This window comes from Capricornis sumatraensis, chromosome 3, assembly GCF_032405125.1.
Source record: "Capricornis sumatraensis isolate serow.1 chromosome 3, serow.2, whole genome shotgun sequence".
Lineage (NCBI taxonomy): Eukaryota > Metazoa > Chordata > Mammalia > Artiodactyla > Bovidae > Capricornis > Capricornis sumatraensis.
The window spans coordinates 130,921,870-130,947,584 of NC_091071.1; the positions used below are offsets into that span (position 1 = coordinate 130,921,870).

At 39.5% G+C, this 25,715-nt stretch overlaps 1 protein-coding gene and 1 pseudogene across 1 annotated transcript in view; both read left to right on the plus strand.

Moving 5' to 3' along the window:
- PLCL1 (phospholipase C like 1 (inactive)) overlaps positions 1–25,715 on the plus strand; it is a 369,533-nt gene that overhangs the window by 129,228 nt on the left and 214,590 nt on the right. The window lies entirely within an intron of this gene.
- On the plus strand, positions 10,762–11,390 carry LOC138076627 (large ribosomal subunit protein eL19-like; annotated as a pseudogene).

Genomic DNA, 25,715 nt, shown 5'->3' on the forward strand with positions numbered 1-25,715 from the left:
GCACAAACTGTTAAGGTTAAATTTGAAACCAAGGTCATTTTTATCGAAGTTTGACAGTGTGAAATACTTTTTGAATTGATGTATTGTTTTATATGGTGTTCCTTAACTGGTAAAAAATCTGCCTGCAATGCGGGAGACCTGGGTTCAATCCCTGGGGTGGGAAGATCCCCTGGAGAAGGGAATGGCTATCCACGCCAGTATTCATAGACTGTACAGTCTATGGGGTCACAAAGAGTTGGACACAGATGAATGACTTTCACATTGCTTTATATTTGCATCTAGTTATTATGTGTATATATTTCAAACAAAGATATACAGTTTCCAAACCTTCTTTTCATATAAATGTCAGTGTTTCCTTTAGCATTGATGAAAACATTGTGTTGTGGATAAACATGCAGGATAATATATTAGCTTTTTATTTTGGACAAGCAGTTTCTTCTAATTTACATTGTTACTCAACATAAATGGCTTAGCTGTCAAGGTTAAATCTTCTTGGCTCTGTCCTTAGCGGCATTAAGCAAGCAAATGGTATTTATTTGCTAGTGAGTCCTAACTGCGAAGAGCTATTAGGAGTTTCCAGGCAGTTTCTTATACAAAATTTCTCTCTTGACCCCATTAGATTTTTAAAGAAGGAAGATAGATACTAACTAATGCTTGGAATATATTTTAGATAAATATTTGAGATGTTGTGAGTAGAATCCATGCTAACATTATTGTTACTGGCACAGTTTTTAGCTCTGAAAATTTTTGAAATGAACTGATTATAATATTTTTTGAAAGTGTTGTTAAACATGGTTAGGGGCCTATGTGTCTCTGCCTTTCTCTCTTAAATTACACGAGATCCCACAACTTTAAAAATACTTATGAGAACAGTATAATGAAATGTTAATATTGGAGATATATATTGAACTTTGTTTATGTGTGTGTGTATTAAATCACTGATGGGTCACTCTACTGATTTGTTTTTCTACTTTTGCTTAATTCAAGATTAAGTTCTGTCATAAACATATTTATTGAGTTGTTAGTAACTTAGATGCAACAATAGTAAATGAAACAACAGAATCATAATTATGTATATATTTGGGAATAGCAATGTAAAAATAAATTAGCTAGAAAAATATCTGAAGAAACTATATCACTATGTAAATAATCATTGTCTTAATATGTTTGGATGATATTTTCCCCTTTGGTAATTTTTCATTATACTTTTATTTCATTTTCTTTCATTTTAACTTTCTAAAATGAGAATATTTTTAGCATAGGCATATGTCAATTAACTAAATGAAATCACTTAATTGCTAATGTTTATGTTTCAACTGAATTGTTAGTTTTTAAATTATGTTCGTAAATAAATGATTAAATGAAAGGCTTCTATGCCAGTCGTTTTCTAGCTTCTTTTTTGTCACAGTGACATTTGGTATACACATCTCCCTTCTTTTAGTTTTATTTATTTTAGTAGTCTTATAAACACTCCCAAGTGGAAACAGCTCTGCCTTCCAGGTGAAGAGGCACTATGCTCCTCTGCCTGTGAATGAAGACGATGCTTCTCTTTCACTCCTGGTTCAGTGGCCAGGAAGGCTCCCATTCTTCACTTGGAAGTGACTGCAGCTCTGTTATTAGCAGACCAGCTGAAGTAACCCAGCCCATTTCTCTGACTTACAGTGACTCATTGTGATCCTCAGCAAAATTCCTTTCCCTTTTCTTTTCAGATATCAGGAGCTTCTGAAGGTTAGGTAGAAGGAATATGAATGATTAAAGGATATTTTATAGGAATAGTTGAAAGCTGGGCTTTTTACATATTTTGATCTAGGATAGAGTACAGGAATGGGTTGCATTCAGATTCTGGGCAGATACGAATTCTCATGAATAACCATGAGAAAGATGAAAACAGTGCTAGGTAACCAGCAAAGTGAGTGATAGAGAAAACTTTGTACTTCTGCTTCTTCTGCCTTTGTTTCTCAATCTTTGACTTGTATCATCTCTTATCCTTTCTCTATCAGTGTGACATTGTAGAATAACGGAAAAAAACAGAAAACAATACACTTAATGCTAATCCATTTATTTCATAAAATTTGTTGCCTGAAATTGTTCTACTGCATTTTTTTCCCCTCCTGTAAGGCACACGTGTCACTGAGTGAAAGAGAAGAGGAAGTCATTCCCATGGGAAGAATTTGCATGGTAGAGTGTGCAGTAATTTGTGCAAATGACTACTAGTCATAAGACTTATGGAGTAAAGAAAAATCCATTACTACTAGTCTGTATAAGTAGGAACAATCAAAAAGTATTTGACGTAGTTTGAAATGGACTGTGTGCCATCTTTTAACCTGATTATGCTTTTATAAGAGAAGGTGGTGATCTTTTAGCACATATTACCATATATCCCACCTTCCTATTTTAAGAAAGGTGTTTTTGAAAATATCAGTTAAGGAGAATCTCCAATTACTACATTGCTTGAAGAACCCATACTATTTTGGTCATTAGAAACACTACTCCATCAGATCTGTTCCTCACAAAATAAAATACATACAAATGATGTGACTGAACTCAACCTGTGTTGCAGTTGAGCTATTTGGTGCAGTATCTTGAGAGAAAGATGTTTGGGTTATTTTATATTTGATAACTTTGAATATGTGAAAATTAAGGGGTTAAAAGCAAAATGAAATAACTGGATATTAATTTTTCTTCTTAATAGGTTATCATGTAAAGAGACCTCATTTTCCTACTATGTCTTATTCTTTGATACTCTGCATTTTCTTGTTAAGTTTAGGAAAAGTGATACACATTCTAAGAGCTCTAGTTTATTGATTTGTATCAAACAGCTGCTTTTATCAGTGGTTGGGTTTGCTGAGCTACAAAGGACAGACATTGAAGGGAACTTTGTAATCCAGTATGTCGTTTGCCTCCAGAATTTTCAGACAACCATTTTGTAACCGCCAGGACAAATCTTGAGGGGGCATGTTTGCAGTTTTAGTAATTGCATTTATAACTTACAGAAGTTCTTACATAAGCAGAAGGCTGGGCAACTTTTTTTTTGTCTTTTTTCCTGTCTGGAAGGGGATTATTTGGTTTATTGTATCTTCTGTCAAATCTTTTTCTATAAAAATATTTTACTGCATGATGGAGAAAGTTATTCTTTATGATATTCATGCTTCTTTTGTTATTTGTTATTGTTCTTTCTCTTAAGTCATGTCTGACTCTTTGTGACCCCATGGACTGCAGCATGCCAGGCTCCTCTGTCCTCCATTACCTCCTGGAGTTTGCTCAAACTCATGTCCTTTGAGTCAGTGATGCCATCCATCCATCTCATCTGCTGTCGCCTCTTTCCCTATCTTCTCAATCTTTGCCTGCATCAGGGTCTTTTCCAATGAGTTGGCTCTTTGCATCAGGTGGCCAAAGTACTGCAGCTTCAGCATCAGCAAGTCATTCTAATGAATATTCAGGGTTGATTTCCTGTAGGATTGACTGGTTGGATCTCTTTGCCATCCAAGGGACTCTCAAGAGTCTTCCCCAATACCATGTTTCAGTCTATTATCAAGGGTCTCAGTGATCAGGGGCTGTGGACAGCAGAGTCCCAAAGGACAAGTTGGCTGGAGGATGGCAGGAAAGAGAAGTGAGTTTGGGCCAAGTCATATTTCATGTTTACTCTCTTAAATTTTTTGTGGATAAATTCCACCTCAAGTGAAAACAAGAGCCACCTTGACAGAGAAAGGAAAAGTGGGAGGTGTCTCAGAAGGGAAGACAGAGTCTATTCAGAGTTCATTGCCAGCAGCCAAGGTCAGGATTGCTTTGCTCCCATTAGTTCAGTTCAGTTGCTCAGTTGTGTCCGACTCTTTGTGGCCCCATGAATTGCAGCACGCCAGGCCTCCCTGTCCATCATCAGCTCCCAGAGTTCACTCAGACTCAAGTCCATCAAGTTGGTGAAGCCATCCAGCCATCTCATCCTCTGTGGTCCCCTTCTCCTCCTGCCCCCAATCCCTCCCAGTATCAAAGTCTTTTCCAATGAGTCAACTCTTCACATGAGGTGGCCAAAGTACTGGAGTTTCAGCTTTAGCATCATTCCTTCCAAAGAAATCCCAGGGCTGATCTCCTTTAGAATGGACTGGTTGGATCTCCTTGCAGTCCAAGGGACTCTCAAGAGTCTTCTCCAACACCACAGTTCAAAAGCATCAATTCTTCGGTACTCAGCCCTCTTAACAGTCCAACTCTCACATCCATACATGACTACAGGAAATCCCATAGCCTTGACTAGACGGACCTTAGTTGGCAAAGTAATGTCTCTGCTTTTGAATATGCTATCTAGGTTGGTCATAACTTTCCTTCCAAGGAGTAAGTGTCTTTTAATTTCATGGCTGCAGTCACCATCTGCAGTGATTTTGGAGCACCCAAAAATAAAGTCTGACACTGTTTCCACTGTTTCCCCATCTATTTGCCATGAAGTGATGGGACCGGATGCCATGATCTTCGTTTTCGGAATGTTGAGCTTTAAGGCAACTTTTTCACTCTCCTCTTTCACTTTCATCAAGAGGCTTTTGAGTTCCTCTTCACTTTCTGCCATAAGGGTGGTGTCATCTGCATATGTGAGGTTATTGATATTTCTCCTGGCAATCTTGATTCTAGCTTGTGTTTCTTCCAGTCCAGCATTTCTCATGATGTACTCTGCATAGATGTTAAATAAGCAGGGTGACAATATACAGCCTTGACGTACTCCTTTTCCTATTTGGAACCAGTCTGTTGTTCCATGTCCAGTTCTAACTGTTGCTTCCTGACCTGCATACAGATTACTCAAGAGGCAGATTACTCAGGTGGTCTGGTATTCCCATCTCTTTCAGAATTTTCCACAGTTGATTGTGATCCACATAGTCAAAGGCTTTGGCATAGTCAATAAAGCAGAAATAGATGTTTTTCTGGAACTCTCTTGCTTTTTTGATGATCCAGAGGATGTTGGTAATTTGATCTCTGGTTCCTCTGCCTTTTCTAAAACCAGCTTGAACATCAGGGAGTTCACGGTTCATGTATTGCTGAAGCCTGGCTTGGAGAATTTTGAGCATTGCTTTACTAGCATGTGAGATGAGTGCAATTTTGCGGTAGTTTGAGCATTCTTTGGCATTGCCTTTGTTTGGGATTGGAATGAAAACTGACCTTTTCCAGTCCTGTGGCCACTGCTGAGTTTTCCAAATTTGCTGGCATATTGAGTGCAGCGCTTTCACAGCATCAGGATTTGAAATAGCTCAACTGGAATTCCATCACCTCCACTAGCTTTGTTTGTAGTGATGCTTTCTAAGGCCCACTTGACTTCACATTCCAGGATGTCTGGCTCTAGATGAGTGATCACACCATCATGATTATCTGGGTCATGAAGATCTTTTTTGTACTGTTCTGTGTATTCTTGCCACCTCTTCTTAATATCTTCTGCTTCTGTTAGGTCCATACCATTTCTGTCCTTTATCAAGCCCATCTTTGCATGAAATGTTCCTTTGGTATCTCTAATTTCCTTGAAGAGATCTCTAGTCTTTCCCATTCTGTTCTTTTCCTCTATTTCTTTGCATTGATCGCTGAAGAAGGCTTTTTTATCTCTCCTTGCTATTCTCTCGAACTCTGCATTCAGATGCTGATATCTTTCCTTTTCTCCTTTGCTTTTCACTTCTCTTCTTTTCACAGCTATTTGTAAGGCCTCCCCAGACAGCCATTTTGCTTTATTGCATTTCTTTTCCATGGGGATGGTCTTGATCCCTGTCTCCTGTACGATGTCACGAACCTCATTCCATAGTTCATCAGGCACTCTATCTATCAGATCTAGGCCCTTAAATCTATTTCTCACTTCCACTGTATAATCATAAGGGATTTGATTTAGGTCATACCTGAATGATCTAGTGGTTTTCCCTGCTTTCTTCAACTTAAGTCTGAAAATGGTAATAAGGAGTTCATGATCTGAGCCACAGTCAGCTCCTGGTCTTGTTTTTGTTGACTATATAGAGCTTCTCCATCTTTGGCTACAAAGAATATAATCAATCTGATTTCAGTGTTGACCATCTTGTGATGTGCATGTGTAGAGTCTTCTCTTGTGTTGTTGGAAGAGGGTGTTTGCTATGACCAGTGCATTTTCTTGGCAAAACTCTATTAGTCTTTGTCCTGCTGCATTCCGCATTCTAAGGCCAAATTTGTTCCCATAAAAGCATTTAAATCAGGCTGATGGAAGTCATTGTATCATTTCATTATATACTTTACTGTTGCCTCAGCCACCTCAGAGCAGTGGTTTGGAATTGGTACTGTAATGTATACTACTCTGAGAATATTTCTTTTCCTTTTCTTTTTTTATAAAGAGAATAAAGTCATTGAACTGGATTAGAATCACAAGGGGCTCAGCTGTTGCTTTGAGCAGTAACTTATATGGCTGGTCCTTAAGTTACTAATTTCTCCATCCAAATTCCACCCATACTTTTCTCTTTCAGGCAGACATTACCAGTACCTTTATGCAAGTGGTATTGATGAAGTTTCTGCCTTCCTGTCTAGAGATGGCTTTACTGAATATGATCTCAGGGACATTAGAATGGACCTTGTGCCCCCCTTCAACCAATCAGCCAACCCACTGACCAACTAGCTCACCAACCAATCTTTTTACCATGGGACAGAGCCCTTTTTTTCCAGGTTTAAATTCATTGTGAAATATAAAGGACTATGGTAAAACTCTTTCTTGAATGTTTTTGTTACTGCAAGTTCAGTTGAACATGAAAATGAAAATGGAGAGGCTGTATATTGTCACCCTGCTTATTTAACTTATATGCAGAGTACATCGTGAGAAACTCTGGGCTGGAAGAAGCACAAGCTGGAATCAAGACTGCCGGAAGAAATATCAATAACCTCAGATATGCAGATGACACCACCCTTGTGGCAGAAAGTGAAGAGGAACTAAGAAGCCTCTTGATGAAAGTGAAAGAGAAGAGTGAAAAAGTTGGCTTAAAGCTCAACATTCAGAAAATGAAGATCATGGCATCTGGTCCCGTCACTTCATGGGAAATAGATGGGGAAACAGTGGAAACAGTGTCAGACTTTATTTTTTGGAGCTCTAAAATCACTGCAGATGGTGACTGCAGCCATGAAATTAAAAGATGCTTATTCCTTGGATGGAAAGTTATGACCAACCTAGATAGCATATTAAAAAGGAGAGATATTACTTTGCCAACAAAGGTCCATCTAGTCAAGGCTATGGTTTTTTCCAGTGGTCATGTATGGATGTGAGAGTTGGACTATGAAGAAAGCTGAGTGCCACAGAATTGATGCTTTTGAACTGTGGTGTTGGAGAAGACTCTTGAGAGTCTCTTGGACTGCAAGGAGATCCAACCAGTCCATTCTAAAGGAGATCAGTCCTGGATGTTAATTGGAAGGACTGATGCTGAGGCTGAAACTCCAGTACTTTGGCCACCTCATGCAAAGAGTTGACTCATTGGAAAAGACCCTGATGCTGGGAGGGATCGGGGGCAGGAGGAGAAGGGGACGACCGAGGATGAGATGGCTGGATGGCATCACCGACTCGATGGACGTGAGTTTGAGTGAACTCTGGAAGATGGTGATGGACAGGGAGGCCTGGCATGCTGTGATTCATGGGGTCACAAAGAGTTGGATACGACTGAGCGACTGAACTGAACTGAACTGAACTGAAAGGTATTTTGGGAATTTATAGAAACTGCAGGGCTGTGGTCATTCTACACACTGTATATGTGTATTTCTGGTTTTGTTTAGGTTGGAAGATCAGATATTCTTCATGGATCAGGACCTGGCTGTTTTAGAAGAAATTCTCTTCAGTGGTAAATGAGTAAGACATGATGTGACTAAAAGATTCAAACAATGACCAGTTTTTCCATTTTAAGCTTCAGTGGTCCTTCCCACAGTTTCTCTGGCCATTGCTACTAATATTGCAGAACTCTTGGTACTTGGCTACCAATTCCTCAGCTACCATCTGTTGAGGTGTGGCTAGTTTCTGTGCTGATCTTATGGAAGGATGTTGTGTTAGGAACCTGGGTTTTTTCTTCAGCTTGTGATGGTTGAGAAACTGCCATTCTGAAATGTCTCTTTACTGCACTGGATACAGTTATTTCCCATTTCCACAGATTTGTGCTTTCTTGAAAACTCATGATGGTGTGTGTGTGAGTGTATAGCAAGATGGTTTCAATTTTTAAATTCAAGAACCATCCTCAGTCATTTACTGTTAGTAAGATACTCCACCTGGTATTGGAGGGATTCAAGGTGACTGTTGCCTTGAGTCAATATTAAAGTCAGTGGGGAAATTGTAAGCACTCCACTCTAAGTGTTGAAAGGAAAAAGCAATCACATCTAATAGGGAAGGCATTCTGATTTGTTCAGGTCTGCTGGTTTGAGCTTTGTTTTCTTCTTCCCCTTTTTTTGGTGAGGCTTAGGGTTAATTCATAAAAAGTGAGAAACTAATAAAGGAAATATTTTAAAGTACTTGTTCCTAGAAACAAAGCATGTGTAAGGGTCTCTGCTTTTTCAAAGGCTTGCCCTTGACATAAAGCTATGGAAACAGAGCTTTTAAAAATTCCAGTGAGTGGAGTAGGCACCATTTCTTAGCTGATTCTTTGTTATTTAGGAGCTCCTTATATATTTGGAGAAGTATCTAAGTTGCCCTCTTCTTTCCCTCCTTTTCTTTCTGCCTGCCTCTTATTTGATCTTTGTGTCGTTTCTTTATATTAATTTCTCTATAGCTGGTAGAAAGGAAACTAACAAGACTAATTGAAAATCTTTAGAAAGATTGGCTGAGGAAAAGCTATTATATTTCATCAAAATGAGAGTAGTAATTGATAAATTGGCTATCTCTTCTGATTCATCATTGTCATTATGGATAATGACTGCAGAAGTCAATGGCGCTGGGCTGGCTAGTGACTGAAGATCAAGGTGTATCTTGGGCAAGAGTAGGAGGCAGGTTCTTTATTTTATATATTGTCCTGAACTATGGCTATGTTATATAACAATTAAAAAAAATTTACTTACGCTTTTCTTCTTTTTCTGTTGATACAGTATTTAAATTTCTAATCCTAAAATAAACTTCCTGGAAGAGGAAGCTGGGTTAGAAATGGTTGTAGCTGCTGAGATGCATACTGTGAGATGCTTCTAGAAATCTGTAAGGCAGATGTAAATGCATTTTGGCTTGATACACTTAACTCTAATGCACCTCATCCAATTAGGTTTTATGCCAACTGTCATTCAATATTAGCAGCTATAGTTAAAAAATGAGTACTTTAAAATGAATGTGTTTATGCTACCTTCTCTTATCTCAGGAAACATGTTGGCTTGCCAGCAAGTGTTTTTTTCTTTTGTGAGGGTCCCTTCTAGGTTGTAAATGGACAGGAAGCTGTCTTCCAAGGGATTTCTTTCTTCAGCTCTTTTCAAAGTAGTGTGAGCAAGGGATAATATGATAAAACACCGAATGCATCCCCGGACCAACTTTCACTGAGTTCATGGAAGTTATAAATGTGCTGTAGTGGGGGAATGCTCATTAGCGCAAAGAGGAGATTACTCTTCGTACTTTGGACTTTGTGAAGGCAGCATATCCAGATGTAGGATGCCTTCCTCACAACCACAGTAGTCAGGTCAGGATGTTTCTTTTTTCTCTCATATTGAAAAGCACTATTAGATACTTGATACTATTTGGATGAGTATATTTGGATAAGAGAGGCATACGTTTGAATTCCTCTGAATAAAATTTTCTAAGGCCCATTTCTCTCTTTGTTTCAGTTGTCTCATTGGCTACTTCTATAGCTTACTATATCCCAAGCTCCCTATGATGTTCTCTGCCATAATGGCCTCTAAATTTAGAGATTACTCGGGCAAAGACATTTTAGAAATGTGTTAGTAGAATTTTGAAAACAAATATAAGCTACACACAGTTACTATGAAAGAGTAAATAGAAGTTAATCAGATGTTTGATACAAGGATTAAAGAATTTGATGTCATTAATCCCAAAGAGAAAGGCTGTAAAATAAAACCAGATGTGTTAGCTGCTCAGTGATGTCAGACTCTTTGCAACCTAATGGATATAGCCTGCTAGCCTCCTCTGTCCATGTAATTCTTCAGGCAAGAATATTGGAATGGATAGCCATTCCCTTCTCCAGAGGATCTTTTTGACCCAGGGATCAAACCCAGGTCTCCTGAATTGCGGGCAGATTCTTTACCGTCTGAGCCACCAAATAAAACCACCTAACAGAAGCAGAAGATATTAAGAAGAGGTGGCAAGAATACATGGAAGAACTGTACAAAAAAGATCTTCACGACCAAGATAATCATGATGGCGTGATCACTCACCTAGAGCCAGACATCCTGGAACGTGAAGTCAAGTGGGCCTTAGAAAGCATCACGACGAACAAAGCTAGTGGAGGTGATGGAATTCCAGTTGAGCTATTTCAGATCCTGAAAGATGATGCTGTGAAAGCACTGCACTCAATATGCCAGCAAATTTGGAAAACTCAGCAGAGGCCACAGGACTGGAAAAGGTATTTTCATTCCAATCCCAAAGAAAGGCAATGCCAAAGAATGCTCAAACTACTGCACAGTTGCACTCATCTCACACGCTAGTAAAGTAATGCTCAAAATTCTCCAAGCCAGGCTTCAGCGATACGTGAACCCAGAACTTCCAGATGTTCAAGTTGGTTTTAGAAAAGGCAGAGGAACCAAAGATCAAATTGCCAACATCCGCTGGATCATCAAAAAAGCAAGAGACTTGCTTTTCCTTTCGCCGCTGCGGCCGCAGCCATGAGTATGCTCGGGTTTCAGAAAAGGCTTGCCTCCAGTGTCCTTCGCTGTGGCAAGAAGGTCTGGTTGGACCCCAGTGAGAACAGTGAAATCGCCAATGCCAACTCCCGCCAGCAGATCCCGAAGCTGATCAAAGATGGGCTGATCATCCAGAAGCCTGTGACTGTCCATTCCCGGGCTCGATGCCAGAAAAACACCTTGGCTCGCCAGAAGGGCAGGCATATGGGTATAGGTAAGCGAAAGGGTACTGCCAAGGCTCCAGTGCCCGAGAAAGTAACGTGGATGAGGAGGATGAGAATTCTGCGCCGGCTGCTCAGACGATACCATGACTCTAAGAAGATCGACCGCCACATTTATCACAGCCTGTACCTGAAGGTGAAGAGTAACGTGTTCAAAAACACAAGTGGATTCTCATGGAACATATCCACAAGCTGAAGGCAGACAAGGCTCTCAAGAAGCTTCTGGCGGACCAGGCTGAGGCCCGCAAGTCTAAGACCAAGGAAGCGCGAAAGCGCCGTGAAGAGCGGCTCCAGGCCAAGAAGGAGGAAATCATCAAGACTCTGTCCAAGGAGGAAGAGACCAAGAAATAAAGTTCTCCCCCTCTTCTCTGTACATAGTGGCCTCGGCAATTGCATAGATCACTCATTCAATAAAAGACAAGCCTTTACCTACCTAAAAAGAAAAAAAAAAAGCAAGAGAGTTCCAGAAAAACATCTATTTCTGCTTTATTGACTATGCCAAAGCCTTTAACTGTGTGGATCACAAGAAACTGTGGAAAATTCTGAAAGAGATGGGAATACCAGACCACCTGACCTGCCTCTTGAGAAACCTATATGCAGGTCAGGAAGCAACAATTAGAACTGGACATGGAACAACAGACTGGTTCCAAATAGGAAAAGGAGTACATCAAGGCTGTATATTGTCACCCTGCTTATTTAACTTCTATGCAGAGTACATCATGAGAAACGCTGGACTGGAAGAAGCACAAGCTGGAATCAAGACTGCCGAGAGAAATATCAGTAACCTCAGATATGCAGATGACACCACCTTTATGGCAGAAAGTGAAGAGGAACTCAAAAGCCTCTTGATGAAAGTGAAAGAGGAGAGTGAAAAAGTTGGCTTAAAGTTCAACATTCAGAAAACGAAAATCGTGGCATCTGGTCCCATCACTTCATGGGAAATAGATGGGGAAACAGTGGAAACAGTGTCAGACTTTATTTTTTGGAGCTCTAAAATCACTGCAGATGGTGACTGCAGCCATGAAATTAAAAGACGCTTACTCCTTGGAAGAAAAGTTATGACCAATCTAGATAGCATATTCAAAAGCAGAGACATTACATTGCCGACTAAGGTCCGTCTAGTCAAGGCTATGGTTTTTCCAGTGGTCATGTATGGATGTGAGAGTTGGACTGTGAAGAAAGCTGAGCGCCAAAGAATTGTTGCTTTTGAACTGTGGTGTTGGAGAAGACTCTTGCGAGTCCCTTGGACTGCAAGGAGATCCAACCAGTCCATTCTGAAGGAGATCAGCCCTGGGGTTTTGGAGGGAGTGATGCTAAAGCTGAAACTCTAGTACTTTGGCCACCTCATGCGAAGAGTTGACTCATTGGAAAAGACTCTGATGCTGGGAGGGATTGGGAGCAGGAGGAGAAGGGGATGACAGAGGATGAGATGGCTGGATGGCATCACTGACTCAATGGACATGCGTTTGAGTGAACTCCGGGAGTTGATAATGGACAGGGAGGCCTGGCGTGCTGCGATTCACGGTGTCGCAAAGAGTTGGACACGACTGAACGACTGAACTGAACTGAACTGACTAAAGATTCAAAATAATTACGAATTTTCCATGTAGAGGAATGCGTGATTTGAGACCTCATACTCTTCTCTGAGCATTTGACCTATACACACTACTATATATAAAATAGATAACTAATAAGAGCCTGCTGTATAGCACAGGGAACTCTACTCAATGCTTCATAATGATCTATTTGAGAAGGTCATTAGAGTCATTTCAAGAATCTGAAAAGGAATGTATATTATCCGGGTTGCTTAAAAAAAAGTAAAGATCACCAATGCTTAGACGTCACATTCAAAAGTTTGATTTGATCTGGGTAAAAGGAGGTATTGTTAGTTTAAATAAAGGCTCCCCGATGATTTAAATGTGTGCCCAGTTTTGACCAGCACTGTCCTAAAATGTTTTTTTAACTGTATAAACAAAAGCATATTACTTGCCTTTCTCTAAGTTTTTTCTTTGAGAATTTTTTAAGAAATACAGCTTCTTTCTATGAAAGATGTATATCTATCACAGTACAATTCAGGCCTAAGAAAAGAGCTAAATACTTCTGAGGTGATATAGTTTCAAATGTCAAGCATGGAGTTTGATATAATTTTACATGTGACTTGCAGGTTTTTTCTCCACTTAGTGGAAACAAATCAAAGGAACTTGGGTGTATCACTTAGGAAGTGAGTGAAGTGAAACAACTGATACTAAAACGATTAAGTTGACTAAAATGTCATAACCTTTAGTGAAATTTCTTGATGAAAGAAATGTTTTTCAGCTTTCAGGAGGCTAGATTTTATGTTCCAAATGATATAAATATCTGATAGAAGTTCATTGATTTAATCAGGCCAGTTTCTGTGTGTTGAACTAAAGCCACTTATCTGGCTTTTTTCATTAAGGCTTCATGACATCTGGTTGCTTCTGAGAATGCAGTTCTGTGTCAGAGATTATTTTATAAAGCCATGGATGAGCTGCCTTTGTAATTTGCTTAAATTAATTACATATGTATTTCTTCACTGTCCAGGCTTAGAAGAAGGCTGAACTTGGGTGAGGAAATAGTACTATTGTTTCAATTACAAAAGACCGTTTCTACTGTGCTGTGTTACATGCGGGCACAGTGTCTTTCTCATTGTGCCTTAATACTATTTTGGGTTTCTTTCTTTTTTTTTTCTCAGAAAGTTATTTTTAAATAGTATGATTTCATTTTGACTGAATTATGTAGTTTTAATCAAGGGATTTAGAAATGGCATTCAAGATCAGAAAAAGCATCATTTAAGCTTTACATAGAAGTGTACATAGAAGTGTACAGTTCTAAGAAAATAGTTGATTTTATTTGTTCTTTTTCTCTCTTGATTTCTGACACAGAGATTTGAGGACGGAAGCTTTTATCTTAAAAATATGATTGCATCTCTGCATTAAGTAAGCACTTGCTCAAAGCTCTATAAGAATTCAACAGATTGAGATTAATCTAGACTTTAATATATCAATACTTTTAGAGAGTTTATTTTAAAACACTTAAGAATTCAACCTTAGAAGTTCACTAGCAAAGTACCCAAAAGTGGAACCAAATTGTATGTTTTCCTTTCATTGAAACTAAGGACTGATCTGGGACAAAAGTGCCCACTTGGACTAAGATAGTGATTTTCTTTATGAAGGGGCCTGCTTTTGGTTTAAAATGGATTGAATAAAAAAGAATGAGAAATGAGGTTTTTGTTTTGATTTTTAGCCTTTTTTTTTTTTTTAAATCATGGAAGCAGAAATCAGATTTGGTTAGCAATTGAATGCCACTGTAATTCCCAGTTACTGTGTGGATTATTAGCCCTCATAATTCTAATTTTTTTCATTGTTGTGAGAAAATAGCAAAACCTCACTTATATTCCTCATTACAAATTTTTCACATTTTGGCCTCATGAGTGCTGTTTGAATTTTTTTTTTTTAATTTTTATTTTTACTTTATTTTACTTTACAATACTGTATTGGTTTTGCCATACATTGACATGAATCCACCATGGATGTTTGAATTCTTTTATTTGTACCTTGGGGATCCCAAACTAGTGGCTTCCAGATTTAGCTTCTCATAGAGATCTCCGGGGGAGCCTGTTAAAAATTGGTCCCCCAGTTTCATCTTGAATCTGTCAAATGCTCCTGAGGACAGGGCTGGGGAGTCTTTCTGTTTCACTACTTTCCTGGGCAATTCTTGATAAGATCAGCCTTTCTCTGGTTCAGGGGATGAATGGTCTTTGGGGACTCCTGGTAGCTGCTCTGCTGCTGCTGCTGCTGCTGCTGCTAAGTCGCTTCAGTCGTGTCCGACTCTGTGCGACCCCATAGACGGCAGCCCACCAGGCTCCCCCATCCCTGGGATTCTCCAGGCAAGAACACTGGAGTGGGTTGCCATTTCCTTCTCCAACGCATGAAAGTGAAAAGTGAAAGTGAAGTCCCTCAGTCATGTCCGACTCTTAGCGACCCCATGGACTGTAGCCCACCAGGCTCCTCCATCCATGGGATTTTCCGGGTAAGAGTACTGGAGTGGGGAGCCATTGCCTTCTCTGGTGGTTTGCTCTAGGAGAATGACTATCCTCAATTCCTTCCACTCTTGGAAATTCCCATTTCTAATTCCCCCCTTAGGAGATGACTGGCCCTTTCCTTCGCTTAAAAAAAACTAAAGCCATCCAGGAAATATTCCTCATATTCTCTTCTGTTTACCTCAGAAACATGTTTCTAGGTATCATCTTTCTTTGAATTACACAAGGAAGGACTTCCTGGTTGAAACTAAACTCCTCCGCTTATGCTTTTCAGTTTACCCACTTCCATCTTTAGTTTCCCTGCATCCTATCATCTAACATCTAATCTTTTTTCTTTCAAAGTTAACTGCATCTTTTCCCTTTGCCTTTGAACAACCCGGATTTCCCCATCTGAAAAATTCTGTCTCCCATGACCCTTGCTACCACTGAATTTCTCAGTCTTTTCCCCGCCAAACATCCAAAAAATGATTTATTTCTTCCTTACCACTAAGATTTTTGGCTCTTCTTCCCACTCTAAACCACCCGCCTCAGTAATTTCCTCTAATTATGAAATCAGTTTTCTTTTCTAGCAGTTAGATTGGTGTTTTAGAGCAGAAAATAAAATCATGAAGAGAACTATGAAGAAGTTTTTCTTCATCTTCTTTAGAAAATGAAATTAGAAATACACAAAGGATGCATAAATTTTATCTACTGTGAACATTTGATGACTAAGTATGGTGGCCCCAGTAAAGGTTCTGTCTTCCCCAAAAAGATAAGATCAGAAGATAAATCTGTATTGGTTTTATCCTTAGCATGTTTATCACAGGTTATCTTGTTTAATAACCCATAACTTAGATTTTGATTACTGTACCTGACAATATAAACCCATATAATTTTTTGTAAGATGTTTTAACCAGATCTCTCCTGATTAGGAAAATTTTCCGTTGCTACAATAGGGGAATCCCTTTATTATGAGAAAATCAGAATAATTTCCACATTCTCTGGAGTTGCCTGTAACTTATATTTATTTTTCTCTGTATTTAACTATGTAAATGAAAAATTTTGATGAAAGTATTACACGAATATGATTGTCAAATACTTATTTAAAGCATACTTAAAACCCTCCAATATTCTTTTCTCTTTTCTCCTACTGCCTTGGTACACTTACTAGAAGAATCACTTCAGTGTTTTTAGCTCCTTGTTCTAGTGTTTACTCCTGTACTTGACAAGAATAAGCTTCTTGATTAGTCAGTTTACTTCCTAATAGGGTATATTAGGATCTTCACTCACTTATACCTCCTCTTTAAAAGTTCAAAATCTCATCATGAACAGCTATAATTTCTAAGCATGCCCTGATATGAAATGAGTATATTACAAAGCTGCACTGAATAATTTAGTCTATGTAGCAAAGTAAAAAATTTTACTTCTTCACTGTATAGTTTATTACATCTAAATGTCTGGTTAACCTTTTTCTAGCATCATATTATGTCGAATATAAATGCTTCCCGCAGTTGAGTAATCTATGTATGAGTGCATTTCTTATTTTCATTGTCATTTTTTTACCTGGAATGAATAATTGCCTCATTTTTTCTTGTTTAATTTTCTTTGAGTGCTAATTCTTCCAACATCCTATAACAGTTCTGTAAAATATCTCCTAGTACAGTGTTCCACATGATCAAGCAGTCAGATAATTTACCAGTTCCTTTTTTTTTTATTCTTGCAGCCTCTACTTCCTGCCCCAGGATTTACTATCTTCACTTGGCCTGAGGCACAGCTGTTACTCTGGCAATGCCCATTGCCTCTTTCCATTGGACATCCTTGTATTTTTTGGCTTATTCCTTTGTTTCGGTGAGGCATACCCTGAAGTGGCTTCTTTAGAAAGCTGCTTGGGAAAAGAATTTTTACACTTTGTGTGTCTGAATGGACTAATTCATTGTAGGCTGATCAGATAAGTTAGCTAGATATTTCACTGAGACCCAGCACCCCTTCCACCTCCCTGAAAATATCATTATTTGTAAATACTTTCTTTTGGGCAGTTTAGTTTCTCCAGAGAATGTTTAGTGTCCTGCCAGTGGAATGCAGTTTGAAGGTGGATGTTCTTGGGTTGAAGGAACTCAGTGATCAAAAACGAAGATTTTCATATATCATCTCTGTTTTCAGTGCTGTACCTCTTTTGCCCTTTATCGTGACTACTGTGCCTGAGCCTGAAACCTTCATGGTTCACTTTCTCTGGAGCATAAGCCTCAGATTTCTAGTGAATGGTAAAGATTAAGACTTGGGAGCTATCAGTTCAGTTCAGTTCAGTCACTTATCATGTCTGACTCTTTGCAACCCCATGAACCGCAGCACGCCAGGCCTCCCTGTCCATCATCAGCTCCCGGAGTTTACCCAGACTCATGTCTATTGAGTCGGTGATGCCATCCAGCCATCTCATCCTCTGTCGTCCCCTTATCCTCCTGCCCTCAATCTTTCCCAGCATCAGGGTCTTCTCAAATGAGTCAGCTCTTCACATCAGGTGGCCAAAAGATTGGAGTTTCAGCTTCAACATCAGTTCTTCCAATGAATACCCAGGACTGATCTCCTTTAGGATTGGACTGGTTGGATCACCTTGCAGTCCAAGGGACTCTCCAGAGTCTTCTCCATCACCATAGTTCAAAAGCATCAATTCTTCTGTGCTTAGCTTTCTTTATAGTCCAACTCTCACATCCATACATGACTATGGGAAAAACCATAGTCTTGACTAGATGGACCTTTGTTGACAAAGTAACGTCTCTGCTTTTTAATATGCTGTCTAGGTTGGTCATAACTTTCCTTCCAAGGAGTAAGCGTCTTTTAATTTCATGGCTGCAATTACCATCTGCAGTGATTTTGGAGCCCCAAAAAATAAAGTCTGACACTGTTTCCCCATCTATTTGCCATGAAGTGATGGGACCAGATGCCATGATCTTCGTTTTCTGAATGTTGAGCTTTAAGCCAACTTTTTCACTCTTCTCTTTCACTTTGGTATGGTGGGCTGGTAAATGTTTAACTACTAGGTCTCTGGGAAAAAAATCAAAACAAAAATTCTGATTTGTAGAATTTGCCAATTCCTGTAGTGTTAATTTTCCCACTATGGTTGATTTCAAGCTACCAAAGTGAGATAATGGCAGAGTTGGCTCTTGCAAGCCAGTACAACCAGCTTCAGTCCACCAAAGATTGAGAGCCTGAATATGCCTTCATTTTCAGTAACTGCTCTTATTTTCTTCTTCAAAGTACCCAGTGTCTCCATTTCCAAATCATGTACAGGGGCAAATTGGCTTGCTTCTTGTAGCCACTGGCTTGATTTTTCTCCACTCTGCTGAAATGTTTCCTCCATCTGCTTTCCATCTTCAAATGTTGGATTATAGTTACTTCATTTTGTTGAAGATGGAGTTTGTGTTTTTGTTTCCTGTCATCTTTGTGGCTTTAGAATTTTGAGAGAAGAAGAGTAGTGAAACTATCTTTACTTTGCCATCATCAAACTGAAAAGTCTACTCATTTTGCTAAATAAAAGCTAGAGTTATAAAATGATACCTGTTGATTATCATATGATATCACCTATATCTGGAATCTAGAAAATTGATACACATGAACTCATTTACAAAACATAAACAGAGTCACAAACATTAAAAAAAAAACAACTATGGTTGCCATAGGGGAAGGGAGGGGGAGGGATAAATTGGAGTTTGAAATTAACAGATACACACCACACTACTATATATAAAACAGATAAACAACAAGGTCCTATTGTATAGCATGGGGAACTTTATTCAATGTCTTGTAATAACCTATAATGGAAAAGAATCTGAAAAAGGAAAAGAATACATCAAAATGATACTGGTCATTGTTAATAATATTTTGAGTAATTTAATCTATATCTTTAAAAAATCTAACTTATAAAATACTGAGAAATAATTTTGACCTTGCTGGATCAAATTATTCAGTGTAGCTCTGTCCTATTAATATGTCAAATCAAGGCATTCTTGGAAATTATAGTAGTTTATGGTGGGATTTTGAACTTAAAAGGTGTGAAGGAATATGGCTTAGTTGAGAAAGATGTCAAATTTTGATTTACCTTGTGTTGGACCTTTATAGGTCCTTTGTCAGATATTGTAGCCAAAGGCATTATTGAGTTCTGACATACTTTTTTTTTTTTTTTTTTTTTTTGCTGAGGTAGGGAAAATTGGGTGAGAGTGGGGTTAGGGACAATAATAGAAATACAGAGTAAGAATAAAAGAATGTCCTAATGTGAACACCTTTTAGATGGTAATAGCAAAAACACCCTGTTGTTCTATTTTGTGGTCAGCAGTGATCTTAAGACAAGATAACATAGTGGTTAAGCCATAGGATCCTGAATGCTTCTGTCTCAGAGTGTGACTCTGCCAACTGCTGGTCATCAGTCCTTCTTATATCCTAGTGCCTCTGTGTTCTCATCTGTAAAGTTAAGATAGAATAGAAACTCATAGGCTTGCTTTTAGAATTAAATGAATTATATGTTAGCACTTCTAGTGTGTGAAGCATAAGTGCTCAGTAAACAGTGGTTATTGTTATTGTTACTGTTGTTGGCATAGAGATAACAAAACTGGTATTGGTTTACACATGTCTACTTTTCTTATTAAGATTTACATTGACATACATTAATATCCAACCCATCCATCCTAAAGGAAATCAGTCCTAAATATTCATTGGAAGGACTGATGCTGAAGCTGAAACTCTAATACTTTGGCCACCTGATGCAAAGAATGGATTCATTTGAAAAGACCATGATGCTGGGAGGGATTGGGGGCAGGAGGATAAGCGGACGACAGAGGATGAGATGGCTGGATGGCATCATCAACTCAATGGACATGAGTCTGAGTAAACTCCGGGAGTTGATGATGGACAGGGAGACCAGGCATGCTGCAGTCCATGGGGTCGCAAAGAATTGGACATGACTGAACGATTGAACTGAACTGAACATTAATATCACATTAATGTCATACAAAACATACTTTTTTGGGGGGGGCTGTATTGTTGTATGCGATAATTCTATTGCTATTTTATAGCTTCATCACCCTTCTGATAATTCAGTTTAACAGACATAAATTGAATGTCAACCATACATATAATTTTCCTATGCTAGATGCTGAGTTATAGTTTCCCAAGATGAACTTGGCATTTGGAAAAAAATACTAGAAACTTTCCTAAACCTTCATACCTAAATGAACTCTAGATATATTAAAGATTTAATCCCCAAAACCCCCCACAAAACCAAAAAGGGCCATAAAAGTACTGGTAGGAGATATGGCTGAAAACTTTAAAGTATTTGGAGTAGCGGAAGGTTTTCTATTTATTGACATTAAAATCAGAAACTTTAAAAGACTGGCTCATTTGACTAAATAAAATGTTAAATTCTGACTGAGGGGAGGAATCAAAACAAAGTCAGGGGTGAAACACAAGCTGGGAAAAATGATGACAGTGCATATAAAAGGCAAGAGTACATTTAATTGCCAATCAGTTGGAAAATGGCAAGCAGCCGAAAAGAAAACTACAGGGACGGTCCATTCACAGAAAAAACCATTACAAATGGTGAGTACAGATATGCAGAGGTCCTCACTATAATTTAAAGAAATTTAAATCAAATGAAAGATATTTTTTACTTATTGGGAAAGGTGGCATGGATTGAGGGTAAGTTCACCACTGTTTTCATAGTCAAAGGAAACTATCCTTTGTGGGTGGGATCACCTCGGCCTCTGAGCTGAGTACCAGCCTCCTCTGCATCTCTGCTTTCAAGACACCCTCTTAAGTGCTCTTCCTCTGTGTTTTGTTTCTTTGGAAAAGTGCCCCGGTAGGTACTTGAGATGTAATGAGGCCTTCCAGCTCTGCATGTAATCACTGGGAACAATTACCTCACATTTATGTGAGCCAAGCATGTTCAGCGTGTAAAGAGGCTGCCTTCTGAAGAGCCAGAGTTGGCTGGTTTGTGGCTATTTGATTGGATTTTGATGTTGTTTTCTGAGAACTTCTGTAGATCCCTGTGAACATGTTCTTTCCTCCCTGCATGCATCCATGCCAAGTCACTTCAGTCGTGTCCCTCTTTGTGTCCCCATGGACTGTAGCCTGCCAGGCTCCTGGGAATTCTCTGGGCAAGAATACTGGAGTGGGTTGCCATGACCTCCTCCAAGGGATCTTCCTGGCTCAGGTATTGGACTCACATCTTTTGCGTCTCCTGAACTGGCAGGCAGGTTTTTTTTTTTACCACTAGCATCACCCGAGAAGCCCCTCTTTCCTTTCTAGGGGAAAGCAAAACAAAACAGAATAAAACCTTGGGGCTTCTGGGGGAGAAAGGGACCAGGTTGATTCGTTTGTAGATTCACTTATTCAATAAAAATTTATTGAGTATTTATTGTGTGTCAGATACTGTTCTAATCATTGAGCAGATAGGAGTGAACACAAGTTTCCATGGAGCTTGTATTTTAGGGAGGTAGGGACAGTCAATTAAAAAATTAAACAACAATTTCAGATGACTGATAGGAAGAAGTATATACATATGTAAACACAGTATGTACGCATACATATGCACACACACACACACTAGTGCTTCTCACACTCTTAATGTGTATCAGAATCACCTGTTAGACTTTAAATTTAAACAGATTGCTAAGCCCCTCTCCCAGTGTCTCTGATTCAGTAGAGGCCTGGTTGTGGGGCTCAGGAATTTATGTTGTAAACAAGTTGTTGAGTGCTGTGGCTGCTGCTCTAGAGACCACACTTTGAGAACCACAGGCATAGAGTATTGAGTAGCTCCAGAAAAGTTCTCCAAAGAGGTGGTATGTGGTTAGAGACCTGAATGATGGATGAGAAGGAACCAATGTTGTGAAGCTTATCAGTGGTGGGAGTAGAGGGTGGGAATAAAGGAGAGCTTTCCAAGTAAAGCAGAGAAACTGTGGGTTGAAGGAAGCAGAGGGGTTAGTGAAGTTCCTGTGTAACCAGTGGAAGAATGGAAGGGACAGTGGCAGCAGGGGAACTCAGAGAGGAAGATAGACAGCAGGCAGGACATGGAGAACAGTGGTCCTCTATTCTGAAAGCATACTTTAAAAACAAGCCATGCCAAGCCCACCTCCAAATTTAATGAATCTGGGAGGCAATTAGTTATTTTTAAAAGCTTCTTAGGTGATTCTGATAAGCAGCCTAGGCTGAGAATGATGGTTACAGGCTGTTTGTATTAATAGTAAGGCAAAGTTGAGATTTTATTTCAGATGTGATAAAAAGCCATTGAACAGTAGAGGACATAATCGAATTCAGCTATTAGAATGAATTCTGTAAGACATTAACAGTGAATGAAGAGACCAGTTAGAAAATGTTATAGTTCACATGTCTACCCATGGCTGATTCATGTGAATGTATGGCAAAAACCACCATAATATTGTAAAGTAATTAGCCTCCAATTAAAATAAATTTAAAAAAATTTAAAAAAGAAAATGTTATGGTTGTCTGGGTTAAAAGTCATGTTGGCTTTAGTTTGATGGTAGTGGTAGGGATGGTGAGAAGTGGCATGCTGGATGATAGGTGGGATTTGGGGTAGAAGAAAAAGGATCAATGGATCCACTTGCCAATGGATTCTTGGATAAGAGAAGTGTGAGACAGAGGGAGAATACTCAAATATGATTCCAGGGTCACTTTTCAATTGAGTGAGAAGTGATACCATTAACTGAGAACATTGAGGTAGAAACAGGTTTGAGGAACAAACTAAAAATTTTTAATTTTGGTTACCTTGACTCTAGGATACCTTGTCGTATCAGTCAAGAGCCAGACTGTTTTTAGGGAAAAGAAGTAGAACTGAGGGTGAATCAATGCCTTGCTCTTTTGACAGGCCCATTGTGATCACTAGCTAGGATAAGGTTAATTTTTATGTGGATTTCACATGAATCTTAGAAAATGTAAACTCTCTTGTAATGTGTAGCTTTTTAAATGGGTAGATAGAATCATGCCAGGAGCTTTCAAAAGGCTTAAACCCATGAGCTTAATATGATGGGCATGTGGTAGGCACTCAATATGTATTTGTTGAATTAATCAATGAATAAATGAGTGAACTTACTTTTATACATGAAGTCCATTTATCATTTTGATGGGCAAGGTGTCTTCAGATCACACTGTATAGGGGGCACCAAATATGTAGTGGTTAAAGATTATGTCTTGACTAGATTGCCATAAAGTATTGAACGGGTTCAGTGAATCCATGGAATCCAAAAGGACAGAGGGGTTTTGGTGTAGGCAGTTTTGTGTTCCTTCAGTTCAGTTCAGTTCAGTTCAGTCGCTCAGTCATGTCTGACTCTTTGCGACCCCATGAATCGCAGCATGCCAGGCCTCCCTGTCCATCACCATCTCCTGGAGTTCACTCAAACTCACGTCCATCGAGTCGGTGATGCCATCCAGCCATCTCATCCTCTGTGGTCCCCTTCTCCTCCTGCTCCTAATCCCTCCCAGCATCAGGGTCTTTTCCAATGAATCAGCTCTTCACAGGAGGTGGCCAGAGTACTGGAGTTTCAGCTTCAGCATCATTCCTTCCAAAGAACACCCAGAACTGATCTCCTTTAGAATGGACTGGTTGGATCTCCTTGCAGTCCAAGGGACTCGCAGGAGTCTTCTCCAACACCACAGTTCAAAAGCATCAATTCTTTGGCGCTCAGCTTTCTTCACAGTCCAACTCTTATATCCATACATGACTACTGGAAAAACCATAGCCTTGACTAGACGGACCTTTGTTGGCAAAGTAATGTCTCTGCTTTTGAATATGCTATCTAGGTTGGTCATAACTTTCCTTCCAAGGAGTAAGCGTCTTTTAATTTCATGGCTGCAATCACCATCTCCAGTGATTTTGGAGCCCCCCAAAATAAAGTCTGACACTGTTTCCACTGTTTCCCCATCTATTTGCTGTGAAGTGATGGGACCAGATACCATGATTTTTGTTTTCTGAATGTTGAGCTTTAAGCCAACTTTTTCACTCTCCTCTTTCACTTTCATTAAGAGGCTTTTTAGTTCCTCTTCACTTTTTGCCATAAGGGTGGTGTCATCTGCATATCTGAAGTTATTGATATTTCTCCCGGCAATCTTGATTCCAGGTTGTGCTTCTTCCAGCCCAGCGTTTCTCACGATGTACTCTGCATAGAAGTTAAATAAGCAGGGTGACAATATCCACCCTTGATGTACTCCTTTTCTTATTTGGAAAACGAGTTGTTCGGTTGTCCAGTCTGTTGTTCCATGTCCAGTTCTAACTGTTGCTTCCTGATCTGCATATAGGTTTCTCACATTACTAAGATTTCCTAAAATATGTCTGGTTTCTACTTCTGGGTCTGTTTTTTGGCTTATTTTCATGAGCTAGAGTCATTTGTGATTTCAGCAGAATTAGACCAGACTTATAAGCTGATGTTACAGAAATTTCTCTTGCTTTTCTGTATGCCAGGGCCTGCCAGGCACAGCAGGGAGAGGGTTCCGGGCAATGGGTTCTACAAGCCATCTTGTTGCGGTGTGGAATGTAAGATCAGAGCTCACTTACCTGAGCTCAACACCTGCCTATAAGTGCTTCTTGTGATGAACCAAAAGGCAGAATTTGTTTCTGGAAAGGGGAGTCAGTTCCACAACTAGAGAGATTGGGGAAGCTGCTGAGAACTCTTCTCAGACTGTATTCAGGTGCCCTGACTTGTGAATGAATGAGTGGAGTCTTTCCCTACCTAGTCAGGCTGCCTTATCCCTAGATTATGGAGTCGAGCACCACCCAAGCTCATTTCTCCTCATTAGCTCATCCAGGAACCAATAATTCCAGTTCAGTGTTGTGTAATGAGAATTAGAAATTAAATCCATGATCTTGACAGTGGTCACTGAAGTTCTTCTGAAAGGAGGAAATCCACTTGTGAAAGCCTTGGTAATCCATGTAGATGCATGAAGCAAAACTGGAGAACTTTCTGGAGGCTAGAGCCAATGTAGGAGGGGAGAGTAGTTAGCACCGTGACCTAAGGAGAGTAGTTTGTGGTGGTTCTTTGAAGGATAGATAGATAGATAGGAAGGTAGAGAAACTTGCAGATGCTGCAAAGTTGGGTGAAGAGATCTCTGGAAATAATCTGGTGTTAGGGTGATCAAAAGAAATTTAAGAAGCATGCATGCATTCTTAATCGCTCAGTTGTGTCCGACTTTTGTGACTCCATGGACTGCAGCCCACCAGGCTCCTCTGTCTTTGGGGATTCTCCAGGCAAGAATTATGGAGTGGGTTGCCATGCCCTCCTCCAGGGGATCTTCCCAACCCAGGGATCAAACCCAGGTCTCCCGGATTGTAGGCAGATTCTTTACTGTCTGAGCCATCAAGGAAGCCTTAAGAAGAGAGATGTTCAATTTGAAATTGTTTACTTTGCTGTCATGTAAACTCCTTTTATACCTCCCTCTGAATAACTGATAACGTCTCATATTCATGGAAGCTTTATGTGAGTGGAGAAATGGATGGGGAACTCAAGAAGGCTTGAGCTTCATGTTGGGTCTAATGGTGGAGAACAGAGATGGGGCTATGCAAATAAGTGCTGAGCTGACTTTGAGGCACAAGTTCTGCATCCTTTTCCACCTTATACACACCTAAGGAATCTTCAGAAATTTTGGACAGAGCTTTGGTGGGAGACCCAAACTCCAGGTGA